Below are 15,701 nucleotides of genomic sequence, written 5' to 3'. Positions count from 1 at the left end.
TGTATGCAAACATCAATTGTATTTCTATACACTAGCAGTGAACAAAAATGAAATTAAGGAAACAGTTGTATTTATACTAGCAAGAAAGAATGAAATACTTAGATTTCATTAGATTTAACAAAAAGAGGTGCAAAACTTGTATTCTGAAACCCACAATATTCTTATATTCTGAAATCCACAAAATAGCCATAAAAATTAAAGAAGACCTAAATAGATAGAAAGACATCTCATGTTCATGAATTAGAATACAATGTTATTAGGATGGCCATACTCCGCCAATAAATTCAACACAGTCCTCATCAAAATTCCAGGGGGCTTCTTTGAAAAAATTGACAAGGTGATCTTAAAATTCATTTAGAAATGCAAGTGACCTAGAATAGCCAAAACAATCTTGACAAAGAACAGTCAGAGCACCTAGACTTCTTGATTACAAAACTTAAGAAAAAGCAGATGGTTGGATGGCTTCACCGACTCAATGGATGTGAATCTGAGCAAACTCCGGGAGATAGTAATGGACAGAGGAGCCTGGCATGTGGCAGTCCCTGGGGTCACAAAGAGTCAGACACGACTGAGCAACTGAACAACAGCAAATGCTTTACTGAGGCAGTATAGTTAGCTCCTTGTGTGGCAGATGATTACATTTTTAGTATTTATTTATAAAGCTTATGTCTTTGTGATTTTGAACTAGATAATGCAACTAAAATTGAATTTTATCTAATTAAAAGAAAATTTTAGCCATGCCCTGTGGATTGCATGATATTAGTTCCTTGACTAGGGATTGAACCAGGTACTCAGCTGTGAAAACACGGAGTTCTAACTACTGGACCACCAAGGAATTTCCAAATTTTATCAAAGTTAAAAACCTTTCTATGTCAAAAACACCACCAAAAAAGTTAAAAAACAACCCACAGGATGGGAGAAGATATTTGCAAAACATGTATCTGATAAGGTACTTGTGTCCCTCGTATGTCTGTGTGCTTAGTCACTCAGTTGTGTCCGACTCTTTGCGACCCCATGGACTGTAGTTCGACCAGCTCCTCTTTCCATGGGAATTCTCCAGGCAAGAATAATGGAGTGAGTTGCCATTCCCTCCCCTGGGGGATCTTCTCAACCCAGGGATCGAACTCAGGTCTCCCCCATTGCAGGCCGACTCTTTACTGTCTGACCCACCAGGGAAACCCATGAATACTGGAGTAGGTAGCTTATCCCTTCTCCAGGGGATCTTTCCAACCCAGGAATCTAACCGGGGTCTCCTGCATTGCAAGCGGATTCTTTACCAGCTGAGCTACCAGGGAAGCCCTTATATAGAATTCTTAAAATTCAGTGATAAAAAGAAAAATAAGGCAATTAAAAATGGACAAAGGATCTGAATTGATATTTCTCCAAAGATGTACAAATGGCCACATGAACAGATGCTCAATCGTATTAGTTATCAGGGAAATACAAATCAAAATCGCAATGAGATACCATTTTGTACCCATCTGAATGTCTGTCATCAAATATTATTTGTGGAAATAAATGCTGGTGAAGATGTGGAGCAGTTGGAAACTCACACACTGGCAGTAGGAAAGTCGAATGATGCAGCTGTTTAGGGAAGCAGTTTGGCACTTCCTCAAGCATTGAATTACTATGTGATCCAGAAATTTCATCTCTGGGCACACGTCCAAGAGAAATGAAAACATATGTCCACATAAAAACTTGCACATGAATGTTCATAGCAACATTATGCATAGTGTCCAAAAATAGAAACAACTTTAAACGTCCATCAACTGATGAATGGATAAATCAAATGGAGTTTCTTAGTACAAGGGATTATTATTTGGCCATAAATAAGAATGAAGTACTGACATATCCTACAGCATGCACAAGCCTTGTAAGCATCATGCTAAGTGATAGAAGCCAGCCAGACGCATTTTATGACTTCATTTACATGAAAGGTCTAAAACAGGCAAATTTATAGAGACTGAACATAGATTAGTGGTTGTCTAGGGCTGAGGAAGGGATGTGGGAGGAAATGAGCATGATGGCTGATGGGTTCAGGGTTTCTTTCTGGGGTCACGAACATGTTCTAAAAATGCTTGTGGTTGCATATCTCTGTGAATATACTAAAGAACTTTGAATACACGTATTTAACTAGGTGAGTTGTATGGTATGTGAATTATAGCTCAATGAAGCTGTCAATATAACAGAAAGAATAAAAAGCAGAGTATTTAGATTACTGAGTTGATGATCTTTATTAAATGGCCTCTTTAGTCCTCTTTGGGCTTCCCTGGTGGCTCAGTGGTAAAGAATCTGCCTGTCAATGCAGGAGATGTGGGTTCCTTCCCTGGGTCAGGAAGATCCCCTGGAGAAGGAAATGGCAACCCCCTCCAGTATTATTGCCTGGAAAATTCCATGGACAGAGGAGCCTGGTGGGCTCCAGTCCATGGGGTCGCAAAAGAGCCAGACACGACTTAGCAGCTAAACAAAACTGGTCCTGCTCGTTCATTTGCAGAACTAATGTGGTTTTTAATGAGCTAGGTTTTCACTTGGCTGTTGTGTGGCAAAAGCATTCTAAAAAATATAGTTAGGTGAGTAGAAGTTTGTCTCAAAAATATTTTGGATAAATAGAGTTTGAAAAATCCGTTTACTTCTCCCAGGGGAAGGGTATCTTTGCCAGGTTTTGTGGCTCAGCAATTCGTGGGCATAATAACCATCAACTCTCTTGACGGGAAGGCTGAAGAGCTTCTGGACTTGGACAACAATGGGCAGGGAGACGCTGAAAACTGCTGACAGAAAATGAAACTCACCCACAGGGCCTCCAGAGAGGGATTTGCATTTGGCACCGGCCCACATCTGTAGGCTTTGCTTCTCTAAACGGAAACTAAGTCTAGTAACTTAATACCGAGGTCTTCCTTTGAGGCTTCTTTTGATCACTGAAAAAGTTCATAAGATCCTAGTCTCCTGTGAAATTGCCCTTACAGAATGTACACCCTTGTTTTGCAATAACTTGTTTAACGCTTTTGCTATTTCACCTGAAGCTTGCCAGTGAAAAACGGAAGTAAGCCTTCTGATGTTTTGCATTCCATCAAGTTATTTTTGCCCTCTGGTTTTATTGCCTGGTTGCAGAAAACTCTCTTAGCTTTTTAAGCCATACAGGATGAAATATTTATTTGATTTGATTTTTGAATCCCTTTCACGACTCAGCGTGGCATTTCATTTTATATATTATTTCAGCCAGAGCTTTGCAGAAACCTGAAATGAAAAGTGGGCTTGTTTCTTCTATTGAATGTCCCTATTTATTACCTTTCCTTCAGCGCTCCCAAGACCTCGGATCCCCGAGATTGGGGTTCTCGTATTTCTCTCCAGCTTTATGGTATTTCCCTGAGTTGGCAGAGTTGAAGAGAGTGTGATTGTGGTTGAAAGAGACCCATTTATCCCCGGTGGAGGCTCAGTATGAGCTTGGTTTGCTATCTCCATGCTGATGCGATGGGGGCTAAGTTTTCAGAGGAGTGTCATTCCTTGGTAAGCCTTTATTAATCATTTCAGCAAGGCCACGCGAGATTTCAGAGCATTCTTGGTTGGTGAGCTGCAGATGAGCCCCACTCTTGCCATCATGGATCCTTGACAGAGGAAACTGTGGCCGGAGAGCTCTGGTACTGGCACTTGGAATGGAGGTGGGCTGTATGCAGCAACCCTGTTCGAGGCTTGCTGCCCTGCCGGGTTGTCTTCTTCAGGAGAATTCCTACAAGAACTCCTATATCCTTTCTCTCCAGGTGCCAGTTGCTTTCATTGACACATGCTGTTCATGTCATCACACGTGGGCTGATCCTCCCAATCCAGTCGAACACCCTTTACAATGTGACTTGATGTTATGCTATGAAATAGTATGGATTGAAAGAAAGAGTTTGGTGTCTATCTTAAAACGGCCACCGAATTATAAAAAAAGGCATTACTGATGAATTCTAATGATACAACCTTGTTCATAGTTTGTGAAAGGATTTCTTTTCAATTAATTAATGGCTGCACTGGGTCCTTATTGCTGCACAAAGACTTTTCTAGTTACGGCAAGTGGGGGCTATTTTCTAGGTGTGGTGTGCAGGCTTCTTGCATTGCGGTGGGTTCTCTTGTTGCAGAGCACAGGCTCTAGGTGTTTGGGCTTCGGCAGTTTCAACTCTGAGGCTCTAGAGTGTGGGCTTAGTAGTTGTGGCGCATGGGCTTAGCTGCCCCATGGCATGTGGGATTGTCCTGTAGCAGGGATTGAACCTATGTCCCCTGCATTGGAAGACAGGTTTTGGTTAAAAAAACTGGGCCACCAGGGGGGTCCTGTGAAGGAATTTCTGAGATTTTTTTCACAAGGATGATATTGAAATATACTAAAGCAAAAGTTATTTTGTGTTTTTGTGATACTTTGTGGGTATATGTGTAGTTTATGGAAATGTATACTTACTATGTGGTCTAATCTCAGACCATTTAAAATTTTCTAGCTTCAAGGCTTGAGCTTGAAAATTATTCTCATCTTCTTTTCCCATCTGACAATAATTGGTATTTATTTCCTATAAGAAAATATTTGCAAGGGAAAGTGGAAGCTTAAAAAAGGGGTAAAATAATTAGGCTTGGCTGATAGGAAAACATTTATTTTGTATCATAAGATTAGAAACACAGTCTTTGGAAAAGTTAAATAAATATGAATTTTTTTTAGCCTGCTGTGTCACTCACTGGATGCTTCCTTGCCTGCAATGTGGAAAGAATCTACTCTATTCCTTATAACCTAAGATGCCATTCAGTGTAAAATGCTCCATGATTTTGAGTTACTATGAAAGACAAATGCTTCTATTAATAATTAGACTATGACTCACAAGGTGAGACTTCCCCTGTGGCTCAGCTGGTAAAGAACCCACCTGCCAAAGCAGAAGATGCAAGAGATGTGGGTTTGATCCCTGGGTCAGGAGGATCCCCTGAAACAGGAAATGGCAACTCACTCCAGTATTCTTGCCTGGAAAATTCCTTGGACAGAGGAGCCTGGTGGGCTACAGCCCCTGGGGTTGCAAAGAGTCAGACATGACTGAACAGACACACACATGACACAAGGTAGAGATGCTGTTGATTGTCGGATACATTCTGCTTTCAGAGCAACTCAAAATCCACACAGTTTTGAGAATTAGATGAAATTCTATCCAAAGAGTAGTTATCACAGCGGCTGGCACATGGCCAGCATCAGTATATGTGTGTCTGTGTGTGTGGTGTGCCTGTGTGCAGAAAGAGAAGTGAAAGAGGGAAAGAGAAAGAGAGAGTGAATGAAAGTGAATCGTACTTCTGTCTTTTCTAGATCTCACCCCACTTTCTCCTCTGCTCCCCTCCCCGCCACTTCCCCAAAGTCAACAGCAAAACCTGAAAACCATAATGGCTCATGGTGATATTTTGTAATGATTCATAGTCTTAGGTTTGCAAGCCACACACTTTTCAACTTAAAGAGAACTTTTAATGTGGAACACGCAAATTCTGTGGCTCTGTCTGTACTAACAGCTCACTTCAGTGGGACAGTCTGCACCCTCGGGTCTCACCATAGAAGAGGTTAGAGGATTACCGACAGTCCACACTCGTCACCTGTGGTGATTTGGCAGTTAAACTTTTGCTACAAACGCCCAACTCAGAATTTTGTTAACAGTGAGATTTTCTCAGTCTCGATATTTTGTGCCTGCCAGCTTTAAACTGATTTTAGCAAGTTATTTTAGCTCCCAAATGAAATCTGAGATTTCCTGTTTGTAAAACAAGATGTGGCCTATTTCAAGGAATCATTGAAAACAAAAATGAGTGTCATTTGAAGACTTTATGTAATAAATTTGAAATTACCAAATTATTTTCCAGGCCTAGGAAATTGCTAGAAAGTTATGAAGATAACAAAGATAAGAGTCCCTGCCATGCACAGGAACCTTTCAGTCTAGCAGAAAAGAGAGAAGTAAACTCAATAGATGCTGGCAGGTCTTATCTTGAGGGGGAACACTGGGTCCTGTGAAAGCAAATTATGATTTTTCACAATAGCAATAGCAGCATGATTGCAGTTCCCTGAACCTAAAGCATTCTTAAAAGTTTTTTTTTTTTTAATTTGAAGTATAATTGCCTTACAATGTTGTGTTACTTTCTGTTGCACAACAAAGTGAATCAGTTACACGTATATCCCCTCCTTCTTGAGCCTCCCCGCCCCCACCCCTCTAGGTCATCACAGAGCACTGAGCTGAGCTCTCTGTGCTATACCGCAGCTTCCCACTAGCTCTCTGCTTTACATACGGTCAGTGGTACTTCCCAGTTTGTCCTACCTCTCTTTCCCACCCTGTGTCCACGTGTCCTTTCTCTATGTTTGCGTCTCTATTCCTGTCCTATAAATAGGTTCATCTGTACCATTTTTCTAGATACTATATGATAAGTGGGTCATCTGATTTTGCCCTCCTCTCTTCTAATTCAAGATTTTCTTGTTCCAAATGATGCATAAGCTTAAACATATTTTATGTGTGTATTTGCAATACAGATAATGTCTACATGGTGACAAAAATTGGAATGAAAAGGAAAAATCCATCAGTAGCTTTAAAATTTGGTAATTCCCTGAATATCATTTTCATAAAGACCTCTTGACTCCATCCAGGCACACTTTTATAAGGGCAAGCAATATTGTGATCCAGAGTAAAGACTTCAAAATTGACTGTTATGGTATCATGCTGGAAATAAAAGAAAGGAAGTAGGACAAGTAACATATCAATCTGCTTGGATAAATAAGTGGCTAAAAGATTTCCTACTGGAAAGCAGTAGAATGTGCACAGACCTTTTAGGAACCAAGCAGGGCCCTCTGGGCACTACTTTGCAGTGGTTAGATCTTTAGATTCAGGCCTATATACACAGTCGGGCTTCCCAGGTGGCACTAGTGGGAAAGAACCCTCCTCCCAAAGTGGGAGATGTAAGAGACTCAGGTTTGATCCTTGGGTCAGGAAGGTCTCCTGGAGGAGGGCATGGCAACCTACTCCAGTATTATTGCCTGGAGGATCCCATGGTTAGAGGAGCCTGGAGGGCTGCAGTCCATAGGATTGCAAAGAGTCGAACATGAGTGAAATGAGTTAGCACGCACACACACACACACACACCTGCACAGATACACACTGGGCTTTGCAGGTGGTGCTAGTGGTAAAGGATTTCCTGCCAATGCAGGAGACACAAAGAGGACATGACTGAGTACACACAAACATACACACAGTAGCTCAAAAGCTAACAGAGGTTTATGTGTTTAAGAGAACAGAGTAGCTCAATATCAAGCAAAGGTTTATATATAAAAGAACACATACAGGCTTATGTTAGACCATTATGAGTTGTAAGTTTAAATTCAGTCCTATAGATTAAATAGCATATGGAAATTTGCCCAGTTATATAATTCCAATATGTTAGTGCAAATGTTAAATTCATTAATAGTAGGCAGATAATGATAATGATGTAGCTTCTCTGGTGGCTCTAAGGTAAGGGACCCACCTGCAATGAAGGAGATGCAGCAGGAGCCTGGGGTTTGATTCCTAGATTGGGAAGATCTCCAGGAGGATATGGCAACCCACTTTAGTATTCTTGCCTGGAGAATCCCCATGGACAGAGGCGCCTGGTCGGCTACAGTCCATGGAGTCGCAAAGACACAACTTAGCGACTAAACAACAACAACAGCAATAATGATGTAATTGTGTCAATTGCTGACACTTATTGGGTGTACACTATGGATCAGACACTGTTTCAAGCACTTTCTATGGTAATCCTAACAACCTACCAAGAAGAAAAGTTTCCCTCTCCCCTTTCAAAGGCAGTGGTGAAGTTGGGGAGGCTTAGGTGGCAGCAAGGTGGTGGTTGTAGAGGCTGACTCTCAGCCCCTGGGTGCTTCATGCGTCCCACAGGCTTACCCCAAACTACTAAAACTGGGTTGCAGGGAGCCAGGGGCTTGGAGAAGGGTCCCTGAGAAGGCTCTCTTGTTCCCCCCATCCTCCACCCCACCCCTCACACAGCACGAAATTGTCCCTACTCATTCCATTTGCCTAAAATGCCAACACCAAAATATTTGGGTCTCTTACTCAAGCCGGAGTTCTGAGCATTGTTCACATTTGTCCGAATGCATGGTCAGAATCTTTCCATTTTGGTAGTTCAGTGAGATTTAGAGAATGGGGATGTTAGAAGGAAATTTTAATAGATCTTCACTGTGTTTGATGAGACCTCATACTGGCTAATGACAAAGTTTCTGTTTTAAAGAACTGATTACTAAAAAACACCCCCGAATACTAATTAGGATGCACAGGCAAACAAATTATACTGCTTTTACATTATGCAGCTCAGTTGGTAAAGAATCTGCCTGCAATGCAGGAGACTTGGATTCGATCCCTGGGTTGGGAAGATCTCCTGGAGAAGGGAAAGGCTACCCACTCCAGTATTCTGGCCTAGAGTATTCCATGGACTATATAAATGGTTGTCTGGGGAGGCCTTACAAATAGCTATGAAAAGAAGAGAAGTGAAATGCAAAGGAGAAAAGGAAAGATATAAGCATCTGAATGCAGAGTTCCAAAGAATAGCAAGAAGAGATAAGAAAGCCTTCCTCAGCGATCAATGCAAAGAAATAGAGGAAAACAACAGAATGAGAAAGACTAGAGATCTCTTCAAGAAAATTAGAGATACCAAGGGAACATTTCATGCAAAGATGGGCTCAATAAAGGACAGAAATGGTATGGACCTAACAGAAGCAGAAGATATTAAGAAGAGGTGTCAAGAATACACAAAAGAACTGTACAAAAAAGATCTTCATGACCCAGATAATCACAATGGTGTGATCACTGACCTAGAGCCAGACATCCTGGAATGTGAAGTCAAGTGGGCCTTAGAAAGCATCACTACGAACAAAGCTAGTGGAGGTGATGGCATTCCAGTTGAGCTATTTCAAATCCTGAAGATGATGCTGTGAAAGTGCTGCACTCAATATGCCAGCAAATTTGGAAAACTCAGCAGTGGCCACAGGACTGGAAAAGGGCAGTTTTCATTCCAATCCCAAAGAAAGGCAATGCCAAAGAATGCTCAAACTACCACACAATTGCACTCATCTCACATGCTAGTAAAGTAATGCTCAAAATTCTCCAAGCCAGGCTTCAGCAATACATGAACCGTGAACTTCCAGATGTTCAAGCTGGTTTTATTTATTTATTTATTTTTTAAAAGGCTTAAAATGTATTTTAATAAGTTCATGTTGCATTATTCATTTCTCAGAAAAACTTCAAAGGTATTAGGGACAAATCAAACATGGGACACCAATAAAAAATGCACAGCATAACTACCTAAGACAGGCAAAGCTAAGAGCTACCATCTGACACTCAGCATACAGCAACCCTGTTCTCAAGATTGTACTAGGCCTATCAAGAAAGCTGTGAATGGCAACATCACAGACACAAAAGGGCCATTTCTGGGTTGTCCTTACCCAAGAAAAAGATGGAGGCAAGTTTAACACAAGATTTTTTAAAGATACACTAAATGAAAATCTCTAAGAGAAAATGTCTTCCTTGGGACATGAAAGGGTAATATATGGGACATAACAGAACTGTATGTATGTTGTCTGTGACCTCTGTGGACATGTGCCTGAATTCCCACCTGGGAGTGATTGGAACAGTGGGGCCAAGGTCATTGGGGGATGTTTGGTTTTTGTGGTATATGTGGCAGGATCTCTGGGGTGAGACAGTGCACTAAGTCGTGTCTGACTCTTGCGACCCCATGGACTGTAGCCTGCTAGGCTCCTCTGTCTATGGGATTCTCCAGGCAAGAATACTGGAGTGGGTTGCCATTTCCTTCTCCATCAAGCTGGTTTTAAAAAAGGCAGAGGAACCAGAGAACAAACTGCCAACATCCGCTGGATCATGGAAAAAGGAAGAGAGTTCCAGAAAAACATCTATTTTCTGCTTTATTGACTATGCCAAAGCCTTTGACTGTGGGGATCACAATGAACTGTGGAAAATTCTGAAAGAGGTGGGAATACCAGACTACCTGACCTGCCTCTTGAGAAACCTAGGTCAGGAAGCAACAGTTAGAACTGGACATGGAACAACAGACTGGTTCCAAATAGGAAAAGGAGTACATCAAGGCTATGTATCGTCACTCTGCTTCTTTAACTTATATGCAGAGTACATCATGAGAAAAGCTGGGCTGGAGGAAGCACAAGCCGGAATCAACATTGCCGGGAGAAATATCAATAACCTTAGATATGCAGATGATACCACTCTTATGGCAAAAAGTGAAGAGGAACTAAAAAGCCTCTTGATGAAAGTGAAAGTGGAGAGTGAAAAAGTTGGCTTAAAGCTCAACATTCAGAAAATGAAGATCATAGCATCTGGTCCCATCACTTCCTGGGAAATAGATGGGGAAACAGTGGAAACAGTGCCAGACTTTATTTTTCTGGGCTCCAAAATCACTACAGATGGTGACTGCAGCCATGAAATTAAAAGACGCTTACTCCTTGGAAGGAAAGTTATGACCAACCTAGATAGCATATTCAAAAGCAGAGATATTACTTTGCCAACAAAGGTCCTTCTAGTCAAGGCTATGGTTTTTCCAGTGGTCATGTATAGATGTGAGAGTTGGACTGTGAAGAAAGCTGAGCACCGAAGAACTGATGCTTTTGAGCTGTGGTGTTGAAGAAGACTCTTGAGAGTCCCTTGGACTACAAGGAGATCCAACCACTCCATTCTAAAGGAGATCAGTCCTGGATGTTCATTGGAAGGACTGATGCTAAAGCTGACACTCCAGTACTTTGGCCACCTCATGCGAAGAGTTGACTCATTGGAAAAGACTCTGATGCTGGGAGGGACTGGGGGCAGGAGGAGAAGGGGACGACAGAGGATGAGACGGCTGGATGGCATCACCAACTCGATGGACATGAGTTTGAGTGATCTCCAGGAGTTGGTGATGGACAGGGAGGCCTGGTGTGCTGCAATTCATGTGGTCGCAAAGAGTCGGACATGACTGAGCGACTGAACTGAACTGATAGTCAGTCCATGGGGTCACAAAGAGTCAGACACGACTGAGTGACTTGCACTTTAAATTATGACTCAGCTGTTAGTGTGGGGATTTGTTTTGTTGCCATCCTGGGGTCTAGCACGGTATCTATAAATTAAACATTGCTCAACTAAAATAGTAATTCTATTAGTGGACAGATGCACTCTAAAGGTAAAGCTTTTTATTCATGTAGATGTAATTTTTACTGTTCTTTAATAAGGAGGAAAGTTTGGTAAGTAACTCATCGCTCTAGTCAGGTTGCTTACAAGATTCCAGGTACCGCTGGTTCTGAGCAGCAGCTGTGGTGCTGTGGAGGCTGGGCTGGGCTGGGAGGCAGAAACCTCGGTTTCCATCTGTCCCTTCTTCCCCTGTGTGTGCACTGTTGGGCCAGTCACTTCCCCATCTGTGAAACAGCCATTGCTAGTTTTATAAAGTCACAACTGTGGTGAGGATTGTCAGATGAACACAGTTTTTGTTTTCCTGCCAACTCATGCGAAGCTCAGACTTTAGATGAATCTATTAATACCCACCCCACCCGCCTTTCACAAAGGCTGTTGACCATACAGAAGCAAGCCATCAAAGCATGAACATCGATGCACCTGCAGACTTCTGAAATCTTGTGTCACCTGGACCCACAGTATTCTCCACTTGCAAAGCCAAGTACATATTCTTATTTAGCGCGCTCTTTCCCACAGTGGTTATTCCAACCTTTGGCTATATTTAAAGTTCTCCATAGCTCTTCCCAAACCAAAGGTATTATCTATATCTATATCTCTCTATATATGTATGTATATGTATAGATAAAGAGTCTATATAGCTGATTCATTGAAAAAGACCCTGATGATGCTGGGAAAGATTGAAGGCAGGAGGAGAAGGGGACAACAGAGGATGAGATGGTTGGATGGCATCACCGATTCAATGGACATGAGTTTGAGCAAACTCCTGGAGATGGTGAAGGACAGGGAAGCCCGGCGTGCTGCAGTCCATGGGATCGCAGAGATCAGGCACGACTGAGGAACTGAACAACAACATCCTAAAGAATCTGCACATGTTATCAATTCTTTTTATTAAAATTTTTTTCAGTATTTATTTATTTGGCCGCACCAGGTCTTAGTTGCCACATTTGGGATCTAGTTCCCTGACCAGGGATTGAACCTGGGCCCCCTGCATTGGGAGTGCAGGGTCTTAGCCACCAGGAAAGTCCGCATTATCAATTCTTGAGGGGGAAAATAACATCCAAAAAAAGATGGAGTGAACTATGCCAGAATATAAGCTGTGGGGTTTCGGTCCTTTATATTTCTGCATGTTGTTTTATTACAACATGTGTTGTATGATGTTTCCAAATAACAACAGCACCAGAAAAACTGCTTTTGAGGAGCTACCACCCACCCACTGATGTATCACCCACCCTCCCCCCTCCCGAATCTGATTCCCAGCTTAGTTGCAGGGGTGTCTCTCTCCCCAGGGCTAATCTGATCATTTGTGCTTTTAATTCTGTATTCTCCTTCTCATAGACCTTGCCTTGGCATTAGATAACCTTTTCCCTCCCTGTTCAATCTGCCATTCCTTTTTAATCTCTTTGTGAGCGTATAACTATGCTTAAGTCCCCTGCATGTGTAACAAACAAGCGAAATTCTCCAAGCCCCAGCTCTGCCTTGTTGCTCAGTTACTCTTTGTGACCCGTGGACTAGCAGCACACCAGGCTTCCCTGTCCTTCGCCATCTCCCAAAGTTTGCTCAGACTCGGGTCCATTGAGTCGGTGATGCCATCCGACCATCTCATCCTCTGTCATCCCCTTCTCCTCCTGCTCTCAATCTTTCTCAGCATCAGTGTCTTTTCCAATGAGTTGGCTCTTTGCATCAGGTGACCAAAGTATTGGAGCTTCAGCTTCAGCATCAGTCCTTGCAATGAATATTCAGGGCCTTACTCTAACTCTAAACCCATGCCCCCTTTCCCTTTAGAGTCTGAATTCTACAAAGTGTTTGAATTCCAGTCTCTAAATCCTCACGACTGAAGATTTAACCCATTGCAGCCTGGCTTCGGCCTTCACAGCGCCCTTAAAATAGCTCTTAACGAGCTCTCCTATTAAGGTTCGTCTTCCTCTGCTCTTTCAACTTTATTCAGTCCGTAGAACAGAGGAAGGTGCTCTTTTTGGAACATCACATAAATGCCATGGATTCTGCCACCAGTTCTGAATGCCCCGGGCCGGCTTTTCCTGGGCTCTCAGCACAGGGACCGCTATGTGAGGCATTTCTCCCTGCTCGTCCCCGGGCCCATCACACTTGGCATGTCTACCATGGGGCTTTTGATCTGTGCTCCTCCATGCCTTTTCTCCTTGTATTCTGGATCCTTGCCACCTTCTGTGTGTCCCTGTTCCCTCTGCAGCTCATGATTGTCAGTGTGGGTCCTGACCGTGGCTAACACGGACCTTAGCAGTTTGCTCCTGACCAAGTGTCTGATGTTGACTGCATCTTTCCAACAGCAGTGATCTTTGTTGCACACACCTCCCATCCTCTCTAACCCTGGCTCAGATTTCCTCGGTGGCTTCCCGTTGCCTAGAGATACACCCTGAGCTCCTCTCCATGATCCTTCGTGGTCTCGCTTGGCCTTACCCATGTGGGCTTGGTCTCTTGCCCACACCCTGCCTTACCCCAGTAGCTTGCATTCCACAGTCCCATAGCTTGAAATCTGAATCCTCAATTCTGCTATCTTATGCCTCTTAGCATATTCTCTCTGTGCTGGCACATTGGGCAGATTCTGTCTCATCCGCTGGGTGTCAGCTCAAATACTGCCACTTCTGTGAAGTCCTCCCTGATTTCTCCCAGGGAAGACTCAGGTGCTTCTTCCCCTGTTTTCTCCCTGCCCTTGGTATAACTGTCTTGTGTCTGCTTGCCCTCAGTTGCTTCAGTCGTGTCCAATTCTTTGCAGTCCTGTGGACTGTAGCCTGCCAGACTCTCTGTCCATAGAATTCTCCAGGCAAGAATACCAGAGTGGGTTGCCAGGCTATCATACTTTAATTTGCTTTGTTTGTTTCTTTTTTAGATTGTAAGTTTCCTGGGGCAAACAATATAACTAATTTTGGACACAGAAGTGCATTAATCAAACCTTAAATAATTTTATGTGGAGTCTAAAATATGATACAGGGAGTTCCCTGGCAGTCCAGTGATTAAGGTTTTGCCCTCCCACTGCAGAGAGCATGAGTTCAGTCCCTGGTCTGGGAAGTAAGTTCCTGCATGCTGCCGGGCACGGCCAAAACTAAATATGAATCAAATGAGCTTATGTACAAAACAGAAATAGACTCACAGACACAGCAAACAGATTTATGGCTACCAAAGGGTAAAGAGTCAGAGAGAGATAGATTAGGAGGTTGGGTTTAACATATATTCACTAGTATATATAAAGTAGATAAACAACAAAGTCCTACTCTATAGCATAGGGGGAACCATATTAAAAATCCTGTAATAAACCATGATGGAAAATAATATGAAAAAGAATCTATATATCTATATCTCTCCATGAACTGTAGCCTACCAGGTTCCTCCTTCCAAGGGATTTTTCAGGCAAGAATACTGGGGTGGGTTGGCATTCCTTCTCCATCTCTATATACACATATAACTGAATTACATTGCTCTAGCCTTGAAATTATCATGTTGTGAATTGACTATCCTTCAAAAAAATCCTTAGAGATAATGAATAATCATAAAGTGAACCCTTGTGCCACGACTACCCAGGTCATGGGAAGGAGCATCTTCAGTTCTCCAGGAGCTCCTGTATCCATTCTGGATCCCATCCATCCCCTTACCGTCTTGGCTTTTATGGCAGTTTTTACTTCCTGGCTTTTCTTCATAGTTGTGCTTCTTATATATTCATTTCTAAACCAACATTTAGTTTTACCTGTTTTTGAGCTTTTTATACAAATACAGGTAGCCTGTGTTTTTTGTTGTGTTTTACTCCCTTCATTGCAATGGTATGTAATTACCTGTCTTAATTTTTATCCTTGTAAAGCAGCATTTCAGTACATGAATTTACTCCCTGCAATGTATTTATTAATGGATGTTTGGCTTGTTTCCAGTTTGGAGCTACTATGGTGCTTAGATATCTTGTAAACTTCTTTTGGTCCCTGTGTGCATGAGTTTCTTCAGGGTATAGATCTAGGAATGGACTTGCCTGTCACAGGGGGTGTGTATCTTCAACTCTACCAGATAATGTCAAACTGTCTTGCAAAGTATCTGTCACAATTTATATCCCACCAGCCATGCAGAGCATACCCATTGCTCTGTATCTTATCCCTATATATGGTATTGTCAGACTTTTCAATTTTCACCAATATGGTTAACGTGGCATATTCTTTCATTGTGGCTTTAATTTGTATTTCCCTCTGAGAAAGAGGATGAGCATCTTTATATCTTAATGGGTCAGCAGAATTTCCTTCTTAGTGAAGAGCCATTTAAGTTTTGCTCATTTGCTTGTCTTTCTTTTTATGTCTTTGTTAAATTTTGCACATTCTAGATATGAATTCTTTGTTGAAAGTAAACTGTACTATAAAATCACAAACATTGAAAATTTATTGATTACAGTATTTAAAAAAATTCTTTGCCTTAGCACTAATAAGTAAGTAGAAACAGAATACTTGGAAAACAAAATTGTGTACATTACTTCAAATTAATTCTGTCCTT

At 42.1% G+C, this 15,701-nt stretch overlaps 1 protein-coding gene across 3 annotated transcripts in view; it reads left to right on the top strand.

Moving 5' to 3' along the window:
• Positions 1-15,701, top strand: part of SLCO5A1 (solute carrier organic anion transporter family member 5A1) — a 286,620-nt gene that overhangs the window by 237,443 nt on the left and 33,476 nt on the right. The window lies entirely within an intron of this gene.

The sequence above is a fragment of the Bos javanicus genome, chromosome 14, assembly GCF_032452875.1.
Source record: "Bos javanicus breed banteng chromosome 14, ARS-OSU_banteng_1.0, whole genome shotgun sequence".
NCBI classification, from domain to species: Eukaryota; Metazoa; Chordata; class Mammalia; order Artiodactyla; family Bovidae; genus Bos; species Bos javanicus.
This window is presented reverse-complemented; position numbering and strand designations above follow the sequence as displayed.